Here is a 10749-nt window from a genome sequence, read left to right on the forward strand (position 1 = left end):
CCCGACTCTATCAAGCTGTTGGTTGGGCATTCTGAACACAGTCATGTACAACACCCAATATCTACTTCTTAGATCTTTCGACCATGAAAATGCTGGGCCTTCCTCACACTACTGTAGGGAAAGTCTAACTAGGGATTGCTGATTCATAACAACACGGGCTTTACCTGCCAGCTATAAACAAGCAAGCAAAATAAGCAAATAGGAGACAGCCAAACTGAGGGAAAGAGAAGGTCAAGAAAACTCCAGATTTTGTCTGCTTTGAGAATCCTTAAAAGTATGAACTTTATCGCCCACTCATTTCAGAGAGCTAACCGTTATAATAGGACACATTTATTGAGAATAGTGAAGGTACTTTAAAAAGTTCACAGAAAAATGGAATTAAAAAAGGTCTATTTTATTGCAAAAACTTAAAATTCTTGCATAGTTTTTTCATAATACACATTTTCCATTATAAGATTCTTCATATGATATGCTAGGTATTATGCTATGTGCTTACATATTTTCTCATTAAATCTTTACAAAACTCTCTGAGCTAGGAAGCTAGAAACAATTGTTTTTAAGAAACAATTTTTAAGAATGATGAGAATCTAATGAATGAGTGCAGGTAAAAGTGTTTAGAAATTATGAAGTGCTGTAAGGATAGAAGTATTCAATGAATTCTGTTTTATTAAATGACCCTTGAAATTCCTTTAAGAACAGAGTGAAATAATAGATATTTAAAAGATATGTAATTCTGTCCCATAATATGTCACAAAAAATTACCCAGAGAAGTTACATCAGTCTTGTTAGAGGGGAATGGGAATGTGTGCAATTTGCTTGGAAACCATCATAATCTAAATCTTCCTTCAATAACCATGCAGGTGCTCAGGTCAAAAAAGGTTGCCGACCTACCAAAATGTATATGTTTTAAACTCCTAGCTATGATGGAAAAGAAGCCAACTTCTTCATTGCCTTTTGCGTGTTCATTAGTGGGATATAGAATTTCCAAGGTTTGACCTCTGCTGGCCTCTAATATCAGATCAGTAGAATGGGTATAGTATGTTACATGTTTATACGAGTGTATTAAATGAGATGATGCATTTGAAAAACACCTATCAAAGTGTTGACATCCAGGAAGTAATAAAAATAATAATTAAACACCCACTGTTTAAGGCTGGTTGGGAAATGAAGACTCAGAGCTGGTAGGGCTTGCTCAGGGTGACACATTCTATAAAACGGGTGGTGTTAGGAAGTGAGTATAGAGGCAGAGAAGCTGGTGAAGTATAAATGCCTTTTGGGCAAGATTCCTGTGTGTTCTTATTCATACAATGCCACCCACCTTGTTGTTGAATCACTTATTCTTTGTTGGCAGTTAGCTTTTCTGGAGTGTGGAGGCATATAAAGGCATTTGTGTGATGACAGTGCAGAGTGTACTTTAAAAAAAAATAAATTACCAGCACAATTTGAACTCAAGGAGCCAGAACTAAAGCTGACAGGCACTGGAGCAGCTATCATGGTGAACACCCCAGGTAAATAGTTTGAGGATGTATAGCTGCACTGTTGAAGAGGGGCTTCTATTCAGACAGACCTCCACATTTATGGGCAAATTCCTGAGCTTCTCTGAGCTTCAGGTTCAAGAATTAGACATGGTAATCGATTTAAAGCATTTGACCACTATATAATAGATATTCCATATGATGTCTATGTTATTACTTTAGTTGCATCTATATTATTATTTTCAAACCACTCTTATATACACTATCCCAAATTATCTCATTTGATAGTGGGGTAAACAGAATAGGAACAAGAAATGAAGGTTCTCAGATGAATTCATTAATGAACATGCTTGGCCCTAAAATATCCAGCTCTGTGTTCTAGTTCTGATTCTGACAACGCTTATGTCGATCAGTCATTGGTGAGTCCTCTGCTATCTGATGGGATTGGACTAAACCATCTTCAGTTGCTGTCATTGAAAGATTACACGATCACATGTATTCCAGCAGTGAGAATTAAATTTTCCCATATTTAGAAGTTGGGGGTGTGAGGGCAGAGGGGTGGAGGGGAATAGGTGGGATCATGTGGCTCCATTGAGTCATACATTCTTTCCCAAGACTGGCTGATGGGTTCTGAAAAGCAGATCATCTCCAGCACTAAATCGTGAGTTGTGGAGGCAGAGCCCCAGATGAAGGCATTCTTGGCTGTTTCCCATGGGCTGACTGCCCTGCACGAGGTCCTTGGGAGGGCTGGCAGCATCAAGATAAAGGAAATACACTGAAAGCTGAAGCTTGATAGATTTGGGGACTGCTGGTGCTTGTGCTCTTCTTGTTGGCTACAGTTTGTAATGCCTAAGTCTTCTAGGCCCTCTCTACCTAGTTGTGGTCTGAGACCCCTGGAAGTCTCCTGAGATTCAGTTGCTGTATTGAAATTGGGTGACAGAGGAGTTGGCAATTTTGCTCCACACTGCCACTATACTCAGAGCTTTGGATTCCAGTTCCAGAATCTGTCTCAGCCTCAGCAGTGTAACCATAGATGAGAGAGAGAGGGTGCGGAGCGGGAGAAAGTGATACACCACAAAGGGGTAGCATTTGAAGGATCGCCTAGGACACCCTAGCCTGTTGACTGGACCCTGTTTTCCCATTACCCCTTCTGTTCTCTGAAAGGGTGGCTTGTCTTCCCCACTGCAGGCTCAGTGTCGACACTCAGATATCTTGGACATGACAGATGACAATGAGCCAAGGCAGGGAAGTCCACGTGGTCTTCATCTGAAAGCCCAGCATCTTCCCTTCTTGAGTGGAGGAGTTGAAAGTCCATGCTGCCTTCACAGGCACACTGAAACATCACCGTGGTCAGTTCCATCATAGCATGTTAACTTGTCTATTCTGTGTACTCAACTGCTTAGTCTGCTGTGTGTCTGTTTGATTGTTTTAAGACAATGTGTTGTGCCTCAAATAAATTTTGTCAACATCAAGGACCCTGTCCATCAGGGCTGGTCTCTGTAACTTGGGGTTGTTCCATTAGTCAGTATCCTCTCTACCTATTTAGCAGTGGTTATTGCTCCAAAAATATTCCTTTCTGTAGGGTGGACATAATAGAAAGGCCAAATCTAACTTTAGGGGCTCTGAAAAGCTTTTCTTCTTTGCTACATAATGATCTGTGATTTTCTCCCAGAAATCTCAACCTTTAGAAATTATTTTCTTAAACTTAAGGCTTTGTTCCCTGGAAACAGGCTAGACAAGCTAGACAAGAACAGAAAAGGAAGCACATTAATGCTTATCTTTTGGTTGTACTTTCATGAGGATGAGCATCAGCTTTTATAGAAAATTAATTTTGCCAGGGAAAGGCTAAGATGGTTTGGCTGAGTTGGCAGAGAGGAGTGCATGGAGGGATGAGAGGGGTAGGAAGTGGAGTCCCTTTTAAGGAGAGGTCTGGAGCACAGAAAATAGGTGCAGTGATGCCAAAGGGAAGGTTTTGGTGTTTTTCATAATACTGAGAAAAAGCTATCCTTATGGTGAGGAGCTGGGAACACTGAGCTGCAATATGTTCCCTTTAGCTTATTCATCATTAAAGGGCAAAGCCATAACTCTTAAGACACTGTAAAATTAATGCATGTTGAATATTTCATTCAACAAACCATACATGTCCTAGTGCAAATATGTTCATCTGTTCAATTCAAATTCTTTTATATGAAGTTTCTAAAATAGTGAAAACTGTGGAATCAAAGGACGGAACGGTGGTCCCCAGGCTAGGGAGGTGCAGCAAAATAAGTTACTAACTGATGGGCATAACGTTGCGGTTGAGCAAAATGAGATCGCATAGGAGTAGCTCATAGTCTTCTTCCCAAAGCGTGAATTTGAAGAGTGCATGGCAACTTAGGTACTCCTTGAATCAATGGCCAAGAGAGTACAAAAACATTTATCTAGCAACTTCTTTGTGTGGACTGTGGTACCCAAAATGAGCCCTATACAAAGACGGAAAGAAAACACGCTGTTTCGTGAACTTACTTCCAGTGAGAGGCATCGCACTGTACCTTATTATAGGGCCTCATAATAATTTCTCTGTTTCTACCTATAAGCAATTAGGAGTAAGTATACAAGCTCTAGGATTCTGCTGTACAGCATAATATCTATTGTCAACAATACTGTATTATACACTCAGAAATGTGTTCAAGGTACAATTCTAGGAAAGTGTTTAAGTACAATAAATTTTTTTTAAAACATTTGCCACTGCCTCTTGGAAATTTTCCTGGAAATCCTCTATTTCAGCTCCTTTCAAGCCGTTGTAATATCCACAGTAGCCTGTGTATGTCTCTTATTTCCCTTATCATGTTTTACTTAAATCTTTGAGTTACACATCTGCATTTGCCACTAATATGTAAGCTAAAGACTGTGCCTGATTTTTTTTTAATTTTATTTGAAAGTCAGAATTACAGAGAGAGAGAGAGACAAAGAGAGACAGAGAGAGAGAGAGAGAGAGAGAGAGAGAGAGAGAGTGAAATTGTTCTTTCATTTGCTAATTCACTACCTAGATGGCTGCAATGGCCAGAGCTGGGCGAGGCCAGACCAAGGCCAGGATCCAGGAGCCAAGTACTTCTTCCTGGTCTCCCAGTTGGGTGGCAGGGGCCCAAACACGGGCCATCTTCTACTTCTCCTAGCCATTAGCAGGAAGCTGGATCAGAAGTGGAGCACCTGGATGAACTGGCACCCATATGGGATGCAGGTGTTGTGGCATGCTATTTTATATCTGGGATTCAATAAATGATATTTCCATAAATATTTGTCAGCTTGCTACTGGCTCTTTGTGTTGATTATGATGAGAGTGTGGATAACTGTGGATGAGTATGCATTGTGTTGTATATATGTGTTAGACAAAAGTAAAAAAAAAAGTAGCAGCTTATTTTGCCTTTGGGGTCTTTAAAATCATATGTGAATATGAAAAATATGTGAAATATAGGTAGTGATAGCAAATGCTTCTATATGTTTGATACACATAATAGTGAGGTCAATTGGAGTATAGTAATGCATTGTTTTTAACTTGAGTGTTGGTTATGAGTACAACCAAATGACCAAAAACTCATTTATCTCTGCATTTATATGTATTTCTTTGAGGGTATACTGTATTTCAATAAAATTTTTTTAAAAAAGCTAGAATAATAGACTAAAAACAAAAATAATGTCAGAAATCAATAATAAATGCCAGCATTTCCTGAACTTGTCCCCAAACTTGACTGATGCACCCTTTAGTGTCATCTTTATTGACTGTGTGGTTTGATACTGTCACCACCACTGAAATGTTTAGTTTTCAAAAGCAATAATAAAAACCGGATTCTCTTGTAGTTAATTGTAGGGAATTGCTAAACAGAGGGTTTGTGGTATTGACTGCAGCCACCACACTGATTTCTGTAGACAGGATGATAGATCTGGAGATTAAGTTCTTTCTTCCTTTGCATTCAGGTCCTGTATGATCTAAGGAGTTTCACCTCAGAGTTTCCTGCTCCTCCAAACAGGGAGAAGACTCGCTTAATTTTTCCAAAAGTCTTTGCAAGACAAAGCAAAACAGAAAAAAAAGATTGCCAAATGAATTTAAATGACCACCAGGCCCAGCACCCAGCACACAGAAATTGCTTAATTGGCTAATGTGTCAGAAATCTCAACGAGAAGAGGGAGATTTTCAATGGCTCTGCCCAACCTGACTGGTAGAAGCCTCCTCAACTCGCAAAATACCCTTGTCATTTCTCCTGGCAGCCTTCCCCATGTTGTTTGTTTGCAATGACATGACCCGCTGGCGCCTGGAGACAGGGCAGGACTGCAAAGGCTCTGGAATTCACACAACTCATCGCCCTTCCCCACCTCCACAGAGCTTTGTCCTCCAGCTCTGTCTCCGGGGGCCCTCAGATCAGATTGCTTGCTCCAGGTGCCAGAGAGACACTTTTCTGTTTGTTCTCCCACCCAGACTGCCCTCAACTTGTCCTCCGAAATGGGGGGTGGCAAGTGACAGAGGCTGTTTGAAACAAATCTTTCTCCTTCTTCCTTTCTTCCCTTTGCCCTACCAAACCGCTAAAACATTTTGGCTCCTTTCCATCACTTGGGGTTTGTGTTGGAGATTTGAGTCTGTTGTTCACTGTAAATAACCCAGAAGTGAGGGTAAGGGATGATGTCATCACAGGTGAGTAGGAAGGAATGCATGGAGCTGCTTGCACTGTTGATGGGGCCTCTCTTTTGACCTTCGTTCATGTATCTGCTGCTCCCCTAATGTTTCCGCTCTAGCCTGGTGCCTTGGTACTGCCCATTGTCCACTGCCAGCAGATTTTAGACCCTTTCATGCCCCCAGACAGTTGGAAACAATTCCTGGTGTTGACTTTGTGTACTTTTTCCTAAACTACGACTTTTTCAATAAGATACTTTATTTAAGATTTATTTATATTATTTATTTATTTATGAGAGAGAGAGAAGAGAAAGATCTTCTGTCTGCTGGTTCACTCCCCACATGGCTGCAATAGCCAATGCTGGGCCAGCTAAAGCTAGGATACAGGAGCTTCTTTCAGGTCTTCCATGTGGGAGCAGGAGCACAAGTACCTGGACCATCTTCAGCTGCCTTTTCCAGGCCATTTGCAGGGAGCTGGATCCAAAGTGGAGCAGTGAGGCAAGAACCGGCACCCATTTGGAATGACAACATTGCAGGTGATGGCTTAACCCACTGCGCCACAAGCTGGCCCTAGGATATTCTATTTTTGAAGAGGGCATCTATTGCTCTTGAAGACGGCAGAATTTCTATATGATGGAGGAAATTTTACATTGCAAGTTGATAGAAACCCAGTTCAAACTGGCTTAAGTAAAAAAAGAAAGGCGATGCCTCACATAGCTGAGAAGTCCAGTGGGTGTGGATGAATGTAGGGGTTCAAAAATTGTAACCAAGACCCAGTCTGCCTTCTCCTCAGGTTGCCAGATTTAATAAGGAAAAACATAGGAGATCTAGAATTTCTTATAAACAAGGAATGTTTTTTCCAGTGTGAGCATGTCCCATACTGTTTCATGTAGTTTATCTGGCTGACTATACCTGCTACCATGTGTCAGCTTTCCTCCTCTTGTGTTGGGATTACTCTCAGACAGGCACCGGGCATGAAGAGACAGAATGGCTGTTATGAGCCCTAGAGTCACAGTTCAAGGCTTTAGGAATCTTGGAAGAACAGTCCCTCTTTCCCAAGATTCTAGCAAAAATCCTACAGTTGTAGTTCAGTAATCCAGCTTGGTCTTTGTGGCCATGTCATAAGTAAACACTCTGTCCAAGAGGGTTAATCTCTGGGCAGGGCTGGGTCACATGCCTGCCTCTATAACTGGCATATAGATTGAGCCTTATTATTATTGGGCTGCAGATTAAGAGGGAATGTTTTTCAGAGGAAAACCAGAGGGATAAAACTGGGAGAAGAGAGAGGGATGCTGTCCAAATATTGACCCCATGGTTCAGTCTTCCAAGATTAGAGTCCCTGGAGGTCCTCATATCACACCTTGGCTGCTTAGAGGCTAGAATGCTTCAATTGGAAAAGTAGCCCATGGCTTTGCTCTCAGAAGTCAATTCGAAGAGTGGATGGCAACTCAGGTAGACCTGGAATCAATGGTCAAGATAGTGCAGTAATATTTATATAGTAACTTCTTTGTGTACCCCATTGGGTACTTAGTATGTGTCCTACAGAGAGAGAGAGAGAGAGAGCGAGAGAGAGAGAGAGAGAGAGAGACATGTCAGATGTCTGTGAACTTACTTCTAGTGAGAGACATTACACTGTATCTTATTATAGAGCCTCATAATATTTTCTTTGTTTCTACCTATAAGTAATTATGATCACACAAAGAAGTGATAAATTATTCCCAGGTGCAACATTTTGAATGCTGAATGTCTCCCAAAGGCTCATGTGCTAAAGGCTTGTCCCAGATTGATACTATTGGTAAGTGGTGGAACTTTAGAAGTCAAGGCCTGGTGGGAGGTCCTTAAGTCATTGATAACATACTCTCGTAAGGTAGTTCTTGTAAGAGGGATGTTATGGAAGTCTGAGTTTGGCCCCATCCATGCTTTTTCTTTTGTTTCCTTGTCCTCAATACACTCCTTCTTTTACACTCTTTGTACCATGTGCCTTTGCAAGAGCCTATGACATGCCATTTGGTTTTTCCAGCCTTCAAAACTGTGAAATCAGTAAATCCCTTTCTCCTTTATGAAGTAGCCTGCCTCGGGTATTTTATTATAGTAACAAAAAACTGACAAAGGCACAAGATAAGTCTTGCTGGAGGAGATGCATTTGAACTGAACCTTGAAATAGAGTATATACAGACAAATACAGAATAAAGAAAAAGAAAGACATAAAATAAGAGAATTAGAATCGGCAAACCCATCAACTTCAGGTCACTTCTACCCACACTTGACAGTTCTATCCTTCAGAATACGCCCTTGCCTTCACTCAGGGCCAGAGAGATGTTAGGAAATCCTAGGAGAATGAATAATCAGATCCTCTGGCCACTCCTTCAAATATTCATTCACAGTTAAAGTGAGGACTGTGTGATATAGGAGTGGCGGAAAAGGGAAGGGGATCCCAGATAGGGCCACTGAGCCCCTTTTCTAGTGTCCTTGGCATTTCTATTCTGGCCTCAGACTTGGATGTTCACTTAACAAATAAAATCACATTGAGTCATCTTCCTTAGTTATCTGAGGTCCAGGGTTACTTGGGCTGAACCCTTGGAAGAAGGAGGGTCTCATCTCCTTGTCCCTAGATGCCTTAATAGTCCCCTTAGACATTTGCAGTACTCTTTCTGAGTGTAAATCTAGTCTGTTCTGTTTTCTCCATCGGCTATTTCGTTTTCCTGGTGACACTTAGCATGATGGCCCACCTTTTGCTCCAACCAGACACCACTACAGAGAATCAAAGATTGCAATGTGCTTTGCCTCCTCTTGTCCATGGCTCCCTGAGTGTTTTTTCAGTGATTTGAGTATATACCACTGGAACATTAGTCAAAGACCACTCAGAGTGTGAGGTGTTCTCCTGGAGTGACCACAGAGGCCACAGTAGAGGCTGGAACATGAATAGTGCTCTATTTCATCTACATGATCAGCGAAGCGACCCTGGAAATCCAGAATAATAATAGAGAGACCAATGTTCACTTGCTGACACCTGCTGAGGACTGCCATCTACAAGGCTGGATGGCAGTTTGGTAGGAAGATGGGGATGCAGTACTTGAGCCCACAGTTCTTCCTGTCACAGGCTGTGCTGATCCTCAGCCCGAAGCTTTTCACGGCGTGCTTCCTGCTAACATCTGGCCTATCAGGATTCTCTGTCACAAAGAACTCTGGGTTGAGTTTTGCTCAGAGAAAGTGTTATTTCAGATTTGATTCTTTGGGGGTATTTTTTTTTAAGACAAATACCTGTAAATTATAGTGAGGATGCCCTGATGAAATGAACTGGGATATGTGATTCTAGAAAGAAGATGGTAATGGAGAAACACTATCTAGAAAAAATAAATAACTATTTGATCCATTGAAGGGGTAAGTCATACTTTTGAATAAGTGATTGCAAATGGAATTTAACTACCCAGGGCAAAAATAACACAATAGAATAATAGATCTGAATGATCTTATTTCCCATTCCTGCTCCCATGTGAAATTATGTCTATCCTCCAGTTGGAAAATTGGCTTTTGTTGTCTTCTTGGACAAAGCTCTATTTTGTTGTTCAGCCATCATTAAGTTGATCTGTGTGGACAAAGTCAAGGTCTTCCCCGCCAACCAGCCCTCTCCTCCCGTGAGTATGTGTTCATTTGTGCCCATGGCCTTCCCACTCATGTGAACATCATTCCTCTTATTTGTGCATCTCCTCCTCCAGACTGAGTTCCTCCTTTATGTCTCTCAAACACTGAGAGCCAAAAACAACAGCTGGGCCTCAAGTTTGCCTTTTATTTATTCTAGTCTCTCATGAAAGGCACTGCTTTCTTGGTATTTGAAAAAAAAAAAAAGAGTTCTCATAGAGGAAACTTACTGCATATTGTAAAGCCAGTCTCAAAAGACCATGTACTGCATGATTCTTATTATTTGACACTCTGGGAAGGGCAGTGAAAAGATCAGTGATGGTCAGGAGCCAGCAAGGAATGCAAGGTGAATGGGCAGAGCACAGAGAACTTTAGGGCAGTGAAACCGTTGTCTATTGAGCCACAATGGTGGAGGAATGATAGTATATGTGTGCCCAAACTCATAGACCTGTACAGTAATACAAAGATGAAGCCAAATGTAAACTGTGGATGTTGGCCCATCATAGAGTATCAATGTTGGTGCATCAATTGTAATGAATGTCTCATGCAAGTGCAAATATGTTGAAAAATACAGGAAACTGGGTGGCATTGTGGCATAGTAGGTTAACCCCTGCTTGGGATGCCTGCATCCCATATCAGAAGTCCTGGGTTGCATCTTGACTGCTCCACCTCCAGTCTACATTCCTGCTGATACAATTCTGGGAGGCAGCAGGTGATGGCTGAAGTTCCAGGCTCCTGGCTTTGGCCTGGTGTAATCCTGGCTGTTATAGGAATTTGGGGAGTGGCCAGTGAATGGAAGATTCTCTCTCTCTCTCTTTTTTCTCTCTATCTCTCCCTTTGTTGCTCTCCCTTCTAATAATAAAAATAAACACCTTTTTAAAAATAGGAGAAACTGTATCTACATGTGAGGGGAAGGAAGAATCTGGAAACTGTACTTTCTGTTGAATTTTTTTATCAACTTTAAAACAGCTACTCTAAGAGTCCTTTCAG

The 10749-nt window shown here is 41.4% G+C and overlaps 1 protein-coding gene across 1 annotated transcript in view; it reads left to right on the top strand.

Moving 5' to 3' along the window:
- Positions 1-3740, top strand: part of LOC149127282 (uncharacterized) — a 421278-nt gene extending 417538 nt beyond the window's left edge. Inside the window, exon 4 of the transcript XR_016231894.1 lies at positions 2664-3740. The gene's annotated coding sequence lies outside the window, so the exon portion shown is untranslated. The remainder of the gene's footprint in view (positions 1-2663) is intronic.
- The last annotated feature ends 7009 nt before the right edge of the window (positions 3741-10749 follow it).

The sequence above is a fragment of the Oryctolagus cuniculus genome, chromosome 3, assembly GCF_051225735.1.
Source record: "Oryctolagus cuniculus isolate XC-2025 breed Fujian yellow rabbit chromosome 3, ASM5122573v1, whole genome shotgun sequence".
In the NCBI taxonomy this organism is placed as follows: Eukaryota; Metazoa; Chordata; class Mammalia; order Lagomorpha; family Leporidae; genus Oryctolagus; species Oryctolagus cuniculus.